Source organism: Centruroides vittatus, unplaced genomic scaffold, assembly GCF_030686945.1.
Source record: "Centruroides vittatus isolate TY-2023 unplaced genomic scaffold, ASM3068694v2 scaffold_2569, whole genome shotgun sequence".
In the NCBI taxonomy this organism is placed as follows: Eukaryota; Metazoa; Arthropoda; class Arachnida; order Scorpiones; family Buthidae; genus Centruroides; species Centruroides vittatus.
In genome coordinates, this window is record NW_027122690.1 from 482,009 (window position 1) to 497,665 (window position 15,657).

General features: G+C 25.7%; 1 protein-coding gene across 1 annotated transcript in view; it reads left to right on the forward strand.

The window, feature by feature from the left end:
- Positions 1 to 11,290, forward strand: part of LOC136987644 (cAMP-dependent protein kinase regulatory subunit-like) — a 49,962-nt gene extending 38,672 nt beyond the window's left edge. Inside the window, exon 11 of the mRNA XM_067285393.1 lies at positions 10,560 to 11,290. The gene's annotated coding sequence lies outside the window, so the exon portion shown is untranslated. The remainder of the gene's footprint in view (positions 1 to 10,559) is intronic.
- Positions 11,291 to 15,657: the final 4,367 nt, after the last annotated feature.

Genomic DNA, 15,657 nt, shown 5'->3' on the forward strand with positions numbered 1-15,657 from the left:
AAAAGAATTTGCTGTAATTTAACTGAATATATAATTTTAGCTCTATAATTAGATAATACTATAATGATGGAAAAAATCTTCCTTTAATTTTTTTTTTATAATAATTTTGAGAAATATATTTAAATTGAATATATCCGTTTATGCTTTTTTGATGTTTTTATTGTCTTTTTTGTAGTTTTGTTTTAAAATGAGGTGAACAATTGGTTATATTTTTAACTTTTGTACTGTGACAGAAAATTCATTTGATTACAGCAGTGTCAATAGACTTTCTCACCAAGTTTATGATAGAAAGTTGTATCTGTCTATCTGCTCCATTGTGTAAATATTTCCAAAATTATTCTTTTCTTTTCAACAGAAGTTCTTGAAACTTTTTATTAGAACATTGTCTTATTCTTGTAGTTCATTTTACTCAAAATATAAACAAAAAGAAGTATTTATAGCTTTCTAGTATAAGTTTCATAAATATTTATTATCCAAACATTTTAAACATCCTAATAAGATAAGCTCTCTATTATCATTGAGACTCGTGGAAATGGACCTTTTAGGTCAAAATGTTTCTGGATTTTTTCCCTTATATACAATCTACAATATCCTATTTTTGACAAATTCTTGAAACAGTTAATACAGGTAACCCCCATATAACACGGGAGTTATGTTCCAAAAAATTGCCGTGTTATGCAAATCCGTGGTATATGAAACAAAGAACTAGTGTGAAAAGGGGGGTTAGGTTCCAAAAATTAAAAAAACGTGCTGCTAAATCTTTCTTTAAATCAGATTTATGATTCACAAAAGGCCGATGCAGGCATCGGGGCATACAAAATTACAAATAAAAATAATGATATACTGAATATTATACTGTAAAAATATAAAATATATATAAAATAATTTATATTGTTAATTTAAATTAATGGCCATTTTTGGCATACAGTGGTAGAATCCGGTTTTTCAGCTTTATATAGTAGATTTTTTTATGGGTAAAATACTTATTTAAGTAAATATTTTACCAGAGATTATTCGTCCTATATGATGATCTCAGCATGAAAATCATCAACTGGTAACAGTTTTTAATACATTTCATGTTGTATGAGGGTTTTACCTAATTCCCAAATTGTGTTAGAGTGAACCCGTGCTATAAAAGCACCTTGTTATACGGGGGATGTTCCCAATTCTCGAACTGTGTTAGAGTGAATCCATGCTATAGAAGTGCCGTGTTATACAGGGATACCTGTACTAGAATATCACACTTTTCCCCTGTCTAGAATAGTTGCAAATGGTCATTTTGATTATTCTTACTACATATCATTTAACATGCAGAAAACAGTTTCAAATTGTTCAAGAATGTTAAAAAATGATTAGATTAATATGGAGATAAATTTCCAATAAGATTCACTTTTCAATTTCTTAGTTTGGAAGAATATTTAAAATAGAAATAGCAGGCCTCGGAGTCGCTCACTTTTCTCACTTGTACTCACTTTTCTGAAGTATCCTCACTTTTCTCACTTTTCAGGTCATTTTCTCACTTTTCTCACTTTTTTGGTCATTTTCACGTGCTTAATTAAGATGTGGGGCAAACCAAAAATAATTTTAAAGCCAAACGAATTGCCGAATTATCGGACTATCAGAATAGAATTTTTTAGAAGAAAATACGCGGCCCTGAGCAGACTCAAAATTGCAACTGCCCGCTCAGTGTCGTTAGGTTATAGAAAACAAAAATTTATTTAACGTATTTAAAAAAATCTTTTATGCACTTAAAAAATCCCTCTCATTACAAATTCAGAAGCCAGTGTTGAGTAAAGTTATGTACTCATGCCATATTTTCATTATTCGCCAAAATCTACCTTATCCGAATTGCATTTCCTTCTACAGAGTTTAAAAATAAGTATTCTAAGCATCCCTGCGGTTTTGGCTGTTTTCTAAGAAAATCACTAAAGTCCTTTTGCAGGGGAAAACACATTACGCAGAGGGATTAATCTCTCAAGCTGACAACACTGCTGCCGCTTTTAAATTCAAAATATATAATTATTAAAATTAACACGAGATAGTAGCGTAACCTCCTACCACTAAAAAAGATTTCGTTTCTGACCATTTAGTTATCCTGGTTATAGCCCAATAATTTGGCAGATTATTTGGTTTTAATTAACAATCGGGTTATGGAGTTGTCGTTTACAAAAATATTTTTTTACTTGATTTATCTTTAAATAATTTCATAAACTTGAGTTTAATAAAATTACTTTAATGATTTCATAGCATATTGTTAACGTTAAATCACATCTACATCTTCCCATAAATGTATGTTTAAATTGACTACAAGTATAATTATTCCATATAGTAAGTGTTATTTTCATAAAATGTGTGATTACTTTGCTTGTGAAATATCCATTTTTTAATCTTCTCTTATGCCGATTATAATTGTGCATTAATTGAGAGACTAAAAAAGTAAACGAAAATGTAAATTCATATTTACATATAAAATTTACCAAATAAATTAAAATATTCGAAGTGTTGTAAAAAGTACAACACGTAATTGCTTGTGAGAAAGATTTTCACAGGCTTCCCAAAGGTTAACAACTTTGCAACGATGTTGGTTTTTATTCATCTGCAGGAAAAAGTTTTTTGTTATTTATGAAATCATTAATAAAATATTATTTTACTTATATTATTTGGAGTATATTTATTTCAGATTTATTATTTTATTTGGAAATCAATATTTACACATCTCGAAGCATTAAAAAATAAACAGTTTCTGATAATGATAAATATCCGAGAATAGCCAAATTAGTGAAATCAGCATCGAAAATCCCGTTCCCATGAATGAGAGGATCAATTTTATGCCGGGCACTTTCTCCTGATAGAGCATCAGTGTTGGAAAGAATGCTTAATTCACTTTTGATTGTTAAGGAGGGACTAAACATGTATGACCAAAGCCCACACCTTGTACCTATTGCAAAGGACGACTGAAATTAGCTTCCTCGGTGCATAGAAATTATCAAGAACGATTGGAAAATGAAAAGAAGTTAAAAGAATAAGAGAAACGGAAAAAAGAGCACAGAAATGTTTTGAAGAACAACAAAAGAAAGCTGTTCGTAACATGAAGATTATGGAACGGCAACTGAGTTTAAACCAGAAAAATGTAGAAGAAAATGAAATACATGCGACAGTCTAAGTTTTGTTAGAAGCAGCAAACAAAAAAACTGGAGAAGGCTATTAACAGCAAGAACATGAATGAAGTACAAGCAGCACGTGTGATGCTTATTAGTGTTAAGTGTTCAAAAGCAAGAGGAAGCGAAATAGAAGGAAGTTGATAACATGCAGAATAATCTTAATAAAAGAACATCATCTTTCATGACTGATTATTTACAGAAGCCAAAGACTTTTCAAGTATTCATGGTTTACTGGAAATACAGAAGCCACTGGTTATCGGGAAACAGAAAAAAAAAACGCGATATAACCGAGTAATAAAAATTCTGGGCTTTTACTAAACAGATTATACATGCTATGGAATCTCTGTTCTTTCATCAGCAAGTGTTTCTGATATAAAATAAGCTTAGTTTTTCAATCCTGAATTTTATTCGTAGGTTATATCGAATTAATTGACGTTTACGTAAACATCGAAACCATGAACGCCCATTTAGCATTGTTTCTTTAACAATGACATTGAAAGACAAATACTGTCGATATAAAAACAAAACATCAATTGCGATTTTATTATACAGTACTATATAAATCGCTTATTAGAAATTCGTGTAGTTTATATTTTTCAATAAAAATTATAAATGCTGTAATTGAAAATTTAAAAAAAATGAATATTGAATATATAATAGAACATCAAAACTTATAAAATTACAGAGTAAAAATTCTCTAAAAAGCAAAATGAAGTTACTACTGTATAAAAATTTTAGAAGTTTTCGTTCAGAATTAGAGAGATCTTTTCCTTACACGTTATGCGGTGAATTCGAAATTTCACACCTTTATGTGAATTGACGCAATACCGTTAATTCACATAAATGTATGAAATTTCGAATTCACAGAAACTTGTAAATGAGGAGACTGTACTTAAAACTAATAAATAAACAACTTTTATATCAAAAGGAAACAAATGACAATCGATCTATCCACCTGTTCTGCATATTTAGCTCTTTCTCGTATTTCGTTGCAAATAGAAATTCAGTGGTAATTGGTAATTTAAAATTAATTGACTCAAATGCTTTTAAAATTTAGGGGACCAAAAAAACGCGATATAACGAGTGGCTACTATATTACAGTATATACAGAAATTTTTAAAATGTGTTTAACCATAACAGAATAAAAAGAAATAACAATTTTTACTGCTGTTTTGCTGAGTTTTCCTTCTGTGTTTTCACTTTGTTTTGTCACTATTGCACTCACTTTTTATTCACTTTTTCTGTATTTCAACTCACTTTTCTCACTTTTTCAAAGGGGAAATAGCACTCCTAGGCCTGAAATAGAAATGCCATGAAAATTTACACTTTTGTAAGCCATTGCAATTTTAAACACTGTCTAATGTCAAATAGAAAAGTTTCTCTACAATACATTGACTGAGCTCAATGTTAAAATTTTTTTTACAAACAGTAGGGTGGAAGTAGTTATTTTCGTAAATATTTGCTATAGGCTATCTGGATAAGGGAAGATTATATGATGATTGTTTTGTTTTGGCAGTATTCAAAATTTATTTATTTACAAGAAAAAGAAACTTTCTTAAGTGTTAACAAGCAAATTTACTCAAAAACTTTTGCACATCATAAGCGCTTTTGATAATTATCACTTTTTCATCATCAGAGGAACAGAATGATGGATAGACCTAGTGGTACATTTGACCTTGTTTGGAATGAAGTGCAAATATTACTGTCTTGTACTGATTCCAAGGCTAACTTTTGTTTGGGAGAGAGTTCATATTTTACTTAAATAATCTTTGTAATTCTCTGACTGACCCGTAATTGTTCAGTAGATTTTTGAAATGTTGATTCTAGCAAATACTAATTCTAAGTTTAAAAACAATTTACTAGGCAACTAAGTTTAAAAGCAATTAATAAGAGATGATTGTGATATTAATAAGGTTTTCTTGTGCCTTAATATCTTAATTATTAAAAAAGAAAAATGGAAATTAATATCTCAATTATTATTAGCTATTTATAGCTATCAATAATTTATCTTTTTCTTGTGTGGTAGTGACTTATACATATTTTAATAAATCTGGTGGTAATATGAATTAGTTTTATTAAGTTGTTAATTTTGTTATCTGCTTGACAGATTGGTTCATATCTAGAATAGTGATTCTCTTACATATTTATAGTAAATAAAATTACTTTATTTTCAAAAGTGGATACATATTCTGTTCTGTGATTCATTGCTTTTAAATACTGTTATCTCATTTAAACAAGTATCTACATCAAATATTATTTCAATGCTTATCATATGCATATGTTGTGTATTATTTATTTGTATATTAATTTTCTAATGGTCACCATTCCAAAAACTTGTTGTACTTAATAAAAAAATTAACTCAAACATCAAAATATTACTAATACGAAAATGTTCATATTATTAAACCTTGTAATATTAAACTGCATTGATGTTTGAGTGAATTTTCTAATATGCTGTCAAAAAGCATTTTCTTTATTCACTGTATTTGCTTTCAATTTTTAGAAGAAATTATTGTCATAGAGCAGCGGTTTCCAACCTTTTTTTGACCAGGGACCACTTTGATTTCATTGTTGTTAGCAGGGACCACAAGGTTTAAGAAAAATAAACTGTCAATCTAAAAATAAACTTTAATCAAAACTTTTAACATAAGTAATCGTTAAACTCAAGAGTAACATGCTTTAACGGTACTATTATAATAGAAAACATAACATTTTTAGTAAAAATTAAATTCAGTTTGTATCAATGTGGGAATAATAATTTAAAATGAATAAAAGTTTTAAATCTTTCGCGGACCATATTTTAGCTCTTGCGGACCACTGGTTGGGAACCACTGTTACAGAGATATATTTTATTCACTCACAGCAGACTGCTTTTAAAAGTTATTCTAATAATTGATGTAAACTTTTTCTATAAATATTTCAAACTAACATTGAAAAACTTTGATTTGTGAATGCTGTATCCTCAGTTGACTTTATCTCAATAAAATTTATTTTTAAATAACTTTATATATGACTATGGATATAAAAATTTATTATAACTGAAATTTATGTTGTAATTTTGTTGTTAAAATTTCAATAAAGGAAAAAAAAAAAAATTACACTAAAGTTAAACTTTTTATAATTATTGGGATAGAAAAATAAATCTACATGAAAATAATACTTTTATCATATCTAGACATTTCTTGTGTGTTCTCTGTGTGTCTTGGTTTTTAAATTTGTAATTTTTCAAAATATTAATTCAGAGTTTAACGCATATCTAGATTTTCTCATTTTGTAATTATTATTTGATTTAAATAAGTATAATTGTTATTGAAGTAAATTTTTTATAAAAATTATCACTCACATAATTCTATTTTTAGTTAATGTTAATTTATTAAATTGGATATAATTTTAAAGATATTGCTACTAATAAATTCACAATTCTTTATAAACAAATTTTAATCATTTGTAATGCAAAAAAATATTATTTAATAACTTTCATAATACTTTCTATCATTAGAAATGAAGTCACCCTTCTACAGCCAATATGCTAGTGATTTATTCAAGAATAAAAAAAAACTTTTGCATCAAAATAATCTTAATATATAATATACTTAGTTAACCTTTGGTGCTTGTCAAATAAATAACTTTTAAAATATTATAAAAGTAAGTTAATTTCATAAAATATATATTGCTGATTAGATTTAATTCATTGTCAGTTTGATAGATGTTTCTGTTTCATGTGTCTCCAATGCAGTTTATTGCACCTGTATGAATATATTTTAATATGTTGATGAAAAAAGTTAACTATTCTTCAGATCAGACTTAGATTTAACATCATAAAGGCAATTAATAATAATATGTAATATTGTATAAATGAATATTTATCAGTTTTGAGTGCTATAAGATTGTTCTACAAAACCAAAATGTCTAGGAAGTGTTCAGATTGAGAACCATACAAATAAATAAATGAATATCTTACGATCAGTACATTGTTTTAATCTGTTAGTTTTTTTTTTCATACTTTAACCAAAATACTGGATATAAATTATATGCAATTACTAGGATTGTAGTTGTAATTTCTGTGCGATTTTGAAATTTTAAAAAATATTTGTTACTTTTTGTTATAACTAATAATTTTTATTTTGTTTATAAACTTATTGTAAATTAGTTTTGGAATTATTTTTTTTTTCCTTTTTTGATTGATATTAAATTTGCTTACAACAAAAGAAAATTGTGATATAATTAACTATAAAATTTTCTAACTATTCAAAATTTTAATATTGGAAATTTAAAATTTTGTTTTAATTCCTATACCATCACAAATGTAAAGGATTAAGCCTTGAGCATTGAAGGACCTTTATCATATTTTGCATAAGGAACTAAAATTTCTAGTTACATCACTGATAATAGTATCTCTCTGTGGCATAGCTAGGGTTTGTGATGCCTGAGGTGGTCCTAGATTTTTGTCAGTTTCATGAAAAAACACAACATATGATGGTCAATAAAGCCATCTTCAAGGGAATACACTCCTTACTATTGTTGGCAATTTCTGATAATAAGTAGTGTTTTTGTGGAAAAATGAAATTGTGTTTTGCATCTTGTACACATCTACTATCACCGAAAGTGTCACCTAAGATAGACAGCTCTTCCCATCCTACCCTAGCAATGCTACTGCTCTCTCTCCATTATAAATGTATTTGTAGATAAAATACATTTTTAAATTACTAAAATACTTATCCTTAGTATGATTCAGTTTAAATCAGAAAACATCTTTGAATATAATGGTATTATTTTCAATAATTTACTCCTAATACAAATGTTTACATTTGTTTTTATAATCAGTTTTAATAGTACTATTATATGAACGGTATTCAAATTGTCATTTTTATATTAATGATGTTTAACTTAAGACTTTATTACAATTATTTTTATAATATATTACTTAATAAAATTTGCTTAATGAAAATATACAAAGTGTAATGAAACTGTATCAATATTTTAGGGATAGATTCTAGGGTCAAAATAAGCTTAAAATCCTCTATAAACATTTCTCAAATTCCACTTTGTTTTCAAGATCTGGCCTGCCAAAAGTCATATTAAAAACAAATTTTAAACAACTGTGAAAAAGATTTCACCATTTGTTTTCTACTTGTGTTACCAGCAGTTACAAACTGAAGCATTATTTTAAGTGTTAGAATTTATTTTTAATACATTGAAATTGAACTTGATTTAATATGAGTACTGAGCTTTAATTGTTTTCATAAAAAGTAAATATCAATGTCTGCAGAGGACATTTCGAACAGTTCTTGTAAATTTTTCTGTTTGAATAACATTTCTTTTTTGAAAAATTAAATTGAATTTGCATTGAAAAACTCTTGTCTAACTTCTTACTGTACAGCAGGTGAACACTACAAAATCTTAAATTGGATAAGGCTTTGTTTACATTTATTACAGCAGGGCCTACTTGGGCGATATTTACCTCAATCTGTTGACAGAGGCATAAAAAAATACAAAATTATATTAAAAAATTTATAATTTACTCTAATATTAGTATTTTGGCAGGAAATTTGAAAAATATCTTTTTGACAGGCCAGATCTCAAAAACAAAGTGGGATTTGAAGAACATTTATAAAGAGAAATTTTAAGCTTATTTTTGACCCTAGAATGTATCCTTAAAATATTGTCATGGAATTTCATTAAACCTTATAATATAATTATAATTATATAATTAAGTTTCTGAACAGTGCTTTCACAAATTTTACTGAAAAGCACATTTTCAATTCAAAAACATGACTAAATTGTTTTAATTCTTTCTGTAAAGTTTTAAAAAAATTAGAAGAAATTTTAATTTAAATATATTTATGTGATGTTGTGAATTTAGCTAAGTTATGGAAATATCTTTGATTAATATTCATAATAAACATCATCATCAAACCCAATATATTTTAAAGCTATCGTCCAACTAAAGCCGAATATTAATCGGGCTATAATAATAATTTATAAGACAATTTGGCACTAGAGTTAGGCATTAGGCGCCATCTCTTAATAAATTTAATAATTATAATTTTAATAATTTAATTTAAATAATTTAGAAGTACTGGAAGAAATATCACTGTTACCTCAATCAGTTGAGAGAGGCATAAAAAAATATCCATAATACAATGAATTTATTGAAGATTGAACTATTTATAAGAATTATTGGGCTGCAATTTGAAAAAATTATAAACCTATTAATTTCCACTCTTGTCTGTCTGTCTGTCTGTCTGTCATCCCTTAATCTCAAGAATGGAGTTAGATAGATGAAAGCTGAGACAAGATATGGAAAAATTAGGGGCAGGAGGTCCCAATTAACTATATACGAACTTCCAATGAAAACTGGAAGTCACATTATTTCAATTCAAAAATTTCCCCCTAAAAGGATTTAGATAGATGACCATCATGACTATTGCTAACGGAAAAGTATGATGTACAGGGGCAAGATGCTACTAATTTGAGGTGGAGAGCATATATTTTAAATTTAAAAATTATTAAAAATATGATTGTCACAATGCCGGGCTGCAATTTTTAATGTTGCAATAAATAATTGCTCATTGTTATTATTATTATTATTATTTTATTTTTTTATTGGGTCACTTATAAAATATATTTTCAAATTATCAAATTTTGCAAATAATATGTACTGTACACACATGACTACATATATAGATTTTTTTTTTTTTGCTTATTATTAAACGATATATAACATCACCGAAGATGCCTTATATTGTCTAAATTTTATTTCATTTGAAAATTACTGTTAAAATAAATTGAAATAATAAGAATTGAATGAAATAATGAATGATTGGCAAAAAAATAAAAAATAAAATAGTTGCAGGTAAATCAATTTAAAAAATTTAAAAATTTCTATTCACTGTAATTATAATAAGTAATAATATATTATTTGAAAAACTAATTTTGAAGAATCAATGTAAAAAGCAAAAAATAAAGTAGTGGCTTCTAATGAATTTTCTGGTGGTTGATATAACAGTATAGAAATACTCAGTTCTTATGAAGTAGCCATTAACTTGTTAAAATATTGACTAATTAATATTTATTTATTTTATTTGACTTTTATTTAGATTAGGAAATTTTATTAGAAATACAATAATTTATTACTTCAGATGAATTATTAATTAATGTATTAATATAAATTTATATTAATTTGACTAAAAGGTCAAAAGTATTTCAATATATTGGCAATAATTATTAAAAAAAATGTTTTATGAATTAATTATTTAAAAATGTTTTATATAATTAATCAGTTAATATTTATTACTTTTTTTCTAAATTTTTATTGCATGAACTAGATACATTTAGATTATTTTTAAATGAAATTTATAAATAATCATAAATTAATCATTTGTTTTATTCTTGTAGGTGGTGTTTTTGTGAACTTGTATGTCATTAAAGAAAAGGACATTATGGCATAAGAGTGCATATAAGTTAGATAAATTATTGATATTTGTTCATATAAATGTTTTTGTTAAAACATAATACGTGATGTTATGATTGTAATTATTTTCTAGATTTATACAAATTTTATAAACAACATTCATTCTTATCAATTGGTTTTTTTTTATTTATTGCTAATATATAATTTAAAAAATTATATATTAGTAATGCACTTACTTTCATTCCAAAGTTTCTTTATTTTATATAATTTCTAAAGTTATTATTATTATTATTTTTATTATTATTATGGCTTGCATTATCAGAGTTGTTATTGGAAAAAAGAAAGATAATATGTTAATTTTAATTATATTTATATATATATATATATATATATATATAAGCCTTAATATTAATACTAATGCTGTTCATAAAATTTTTGACAATTTATGTATGATATAAAAATTGTGCCTAAATACTTTTCTGACTGAACGAGGAATATAGAATAATCAAGTTTATTTGTTGTTCAAATTTTTGTAAAAATTTAATTGTATATTTTCAAATTTTGTCAAAATTCTATGAACAGAAACAATAGTCTTTACAATCATTTTGCACCAGATTTTGATATTGTATTTCTTTGCATAATTACATGAAAATTCAAAATATTTGAATAATATTATAATTCTGTATTATCAATAAACTGCCATTTCACAGTTGTATTATTGTTGTTGATTTTCAAAAATGAATTAAATGAACTTCACTGCCATTTTAAAATTAATGTATTAATCTTATAGAATAGAACAATTTCAATTTTTACTGTTGCATTAAAATATTTATTGATATTAGAATAATATTAATAGAAGAGTTTTATAGTTATTCAAATTGTAAATTTTTTACAATAAGTATTTTCAAGTTAAAATGTGTTTTATAATTGTGTAAAGAATTTAAAAATTGGTTACCAAATTAAAATAAAATAGCTCAGAATTTGCTTTATAATCTCAATTTTTATTTATGACGATCATTTATGAATTTTTTTTCTGTAATTGATTTGGGTAGTTAATATATAAGACACATTAAAAATAAGACTAGATCTATTACTAAATGAAAAATATTTAGTAAAATGAATTATATTTAAAAATTTATTAATATTATGAATAACAAAGATATGAGAATGTAAACAGTAAATAGAAAAATTCTTAAATTTGAAAATTCATGTTTTCTCAGCTTGTTTGCTTTTGAACCTGATCATATTTTCATATAAAATATTTTGCACATTCTTTTAATATTACATAAGCCACAAATTTGGATCCTAAATCCAAAATCTTTTGAATCTTTTATATAAATTACATGATATTTCTTTTATTACTACTGTAAAGAATGATAAACATACTTTAAAATATACAAAAAAAAAAAAACAGATGTGATATCAAAAATAAATATTTCTAATATACAGTATGCTAAAACTGAATTATACAAGAGTAATCCCAAAAGTAAGGTCTCCAAGTTTTTAGATATACAAAGAAATGTTTATTTTCAATAATTTGTACATCATTTTAAAGCTTGAACATTTATCTATTTTTCTACATAATTGCCATTTTGGTTGATGCATTTTTGTAGGCGCTGTGGCAATTTTTGTATGCCCATGTCATACCAGCTTACCGCCATCTCACGGGACCTATCTTGCATGCATCTTCCAATATTGCAACTTTTCTATTAAAATCCTATAAATGGTACTTCGGGAAACCCAGGAACCAAAATGCAGAGATCATCCAGAGTGATTCGCCGATTATCATGCATGGTTTGCTCAACTTTTGCAACTGTCTTGTCTGAAATTGATGGTCTCCCGCTTCTTTCTTTGTCATAAATTTCAGTACAACCAGCTGCAAACTCCCTACACCACTTGCAGATGTTTATGACATCCGTGTATGACTCGCCATACACGTCCATTAATTGGCAATGAATTTAAATCGATTTAACATCATGTGGCGGAGAGCTGGTATGACATTGGCATACCAAAACTGCCACAGTGCTTATAAAAATGCATCGACCAAAATGGCGATTATTTAGAAAAATAGATAAATGTTCAAGCTTTAAAATGATGTAAAAATTATTGGAAAATAAACATTTGTTTGTACTTCTAAAAAATAGGAGACCTTACTTTTGGGACTACCCTCGTATTATATTCTAGTTATTTTTTCATGAATAAGTGTTTATATTTCTTGGTTTTATTCTCAAATCTTAGAGTGAGAATAAAACTTGAAATGGAAATAAAATATACTGATAAATTGTATATTAGAAATATGAATATTTACAAAATGGGTTTTTAATATTATGCAGTTATTTTAATTGGTGTATATAATAATACAGTTGTTGTCATTTGCAACTCTGATGAAATTATTTAATTATTATTTACAAAAACACTTTTAAAAAATAGAAATGAATATAATTAAGTTATTCTACTTAGTCATTTACATTTATTAGTTATTAAATGTAATTATAATTATTTAACTGCTAAAATAAATTATATAACTGTTATTATATTTAATAATAATTGTTGCGTAGACTATTAATTATAAAAACTATTTTTGTAAATTTTCTATATATAATATATATCAAATTTCATATATAATAAATCTAAACTATTCGCAAAAAAAAAAAAAAAAAAAAAAAAGCAGTTTAATGTATACATTACAGACCTTGTATATAAAATAATTCACTTTTACTTACAAGAAATAATTTTAACATAAATTAACCTATTTTTCTTTTACATTAAAACATAATCTTAGAAAATAAACCATTAAAAATATTTTGATAACCTTGAGACATTTGTCATTTGGAATCATGTACTACAGAACTGATAAAATAGTAAAGAAAAAAAAATTTAGATTGCAAAACTTTAAATAACAGATCATTTAAATATGACATGAAATAAGAGACGGGTAAGTTTAATTTATTAAATACAGTTTATTTGGTGAAACTTAGTGTAATCGTCGTTTGCTGATTAGTATTGGTAAAATATCAGTAAGACGACGACGAACAAATTTTGATTGAAAAAAGTTTATTCAAATAAACTTTATTTGATGATCAAAATTTCAGTTTATTTCATGTCACAGATTCTGCTAAAAATCTTATAGTTTTTCATGATAAACATATAACTAACTTGTATTAAAAATCTATTCACAATATTTATTAATGTAAATTTAAAAATGACATTTGCCTACAGCTATATATGGCTTTTAGAAATTAGTGGCATTTTCATTTGTTTATAGTTTTTTTTAATTAAATATTATATAATTGTAATAATAATAAATTTTTTTGCAAGAGGCATTTGGTAATGTAATGTAAAAGATTTAAGGAACACTTTTGGTAACCATGCCATTGGGTTGGCATATTTGTAACTTGGCCTAGATTATTGCTAGATTTCGATCCTCAAAATTTAAGAAAAACTAAAAGCTGAATTTAAAGTTTTAACTTCACTCCAACAATTAAAAAATGTAACGAACAAAATATAGTGGCTGTTCCAGCAGATAAAGAAGTGCTGTTAAGCATTGGAAAATATTTAATGATTATTTAAGCATAAATGATAGCTATATATGCAGAAATATATGAGTTAAACAAAATTGAAAACTGTTTCTTTGTATGCATATAAATCATTGGCACGTTAATCTACGGGCAAACTGCAATTGCCTGAGATCCCATACCAATCTTATAAAACCCATTACTGTAGTAAGAATATCAAAATTTAAATTCAGCATTATATTGGGCAACCTAGATTACTGGTGTGGCATAGATGCAATGCAGAACTTAGCTTCCCAGAAGTCACATTAAAAAAACAAACAAGGATACCTGGGATTCCTGCAGAAATTTCCTTCCAAAGAAAAATATCTGAAGTCAACTGTACAGGAGCCTCCTAATTCAAATTTACCTAGGCCCATGAAGCTATAAAGCACCACTGATATATTTATTAATAGAATTTTTTATACATAATATTTCAAAAGAAATTAATTTTAATGATAATTATATATTATTAATAACAAATTTATGTTAAATTATATGATGTATATCAGTTTTGAACACTAATTTCAATATGCATACTGCACTAATTGCAATATGCTTACTGCATTTAAAATTATGCTGATATGCTGAGTGACAGATAGATACAAATCACTTTGTACACTTATATTCTTAAACGCCTTAATTCTCAAATAATATGTATTGAATATATTAAAATATCAGTTAAATTTATTATAAAATTTTATTTCAGGGGAAATTGTTTTTTAGAAATGATCAAATTTTTAATAAAGTTTTTAATTCTCTAATTAAAGATTTTATATTTGAGTTTTGTAAAACTTCTTCTATAAAAATTAATTAATAAGTTTATTTTTAATATATTATTGTATATATTTAACTTTAGATAAGAATTATATAAGTATTGTTAAATAATTTATGCATGTAAAATTAACATAAATTATATTAAAAACTGTTAGATATATATTCAAATAAATTGTGAATTTTAGTAATGATTAACTTTGAGAATAATAGCATTTCATTTTCTTGTGTGTAATAGAAAATTCCAATAATAATCTTACATTAAATTTTTACCTATTATTGTTTTAAGTGGTAAAATCCTAAAAAGGAAATAAAATCTTTCAAAAGTTATAATACAATTGTATATTTTTATAATAATAAATCAGATTAAATATCGTAAATTTTAATCAAAAATATGTCATTCATTTACGTCAATGCATATTAGAGATGAAAACCATAACCTTTAACTGCTATAATCAACTGGGAATCAAAGAAGTTACGCCATTTATAATAGTGCAACGGTAATTTATGACGATCTTTATCTTCCACCAGCCGTCGTTAGCATTACTAATTTAACATAAAAGAGGTTGAACCAATTTATCTATCGTCTTGGAACCCAGAACTGATATCTCCCTCCATTTTCTTACTAATAATACGATTTAATCAAGTGTTTATTGGGAAAATACCACATCCGCTCACGTCCGAATATTTCAATATAGTTCAAAACCTAAACTGAAGAATAAGCAAAGACTGGTTGTTAGCCTCCGCACCATATGTT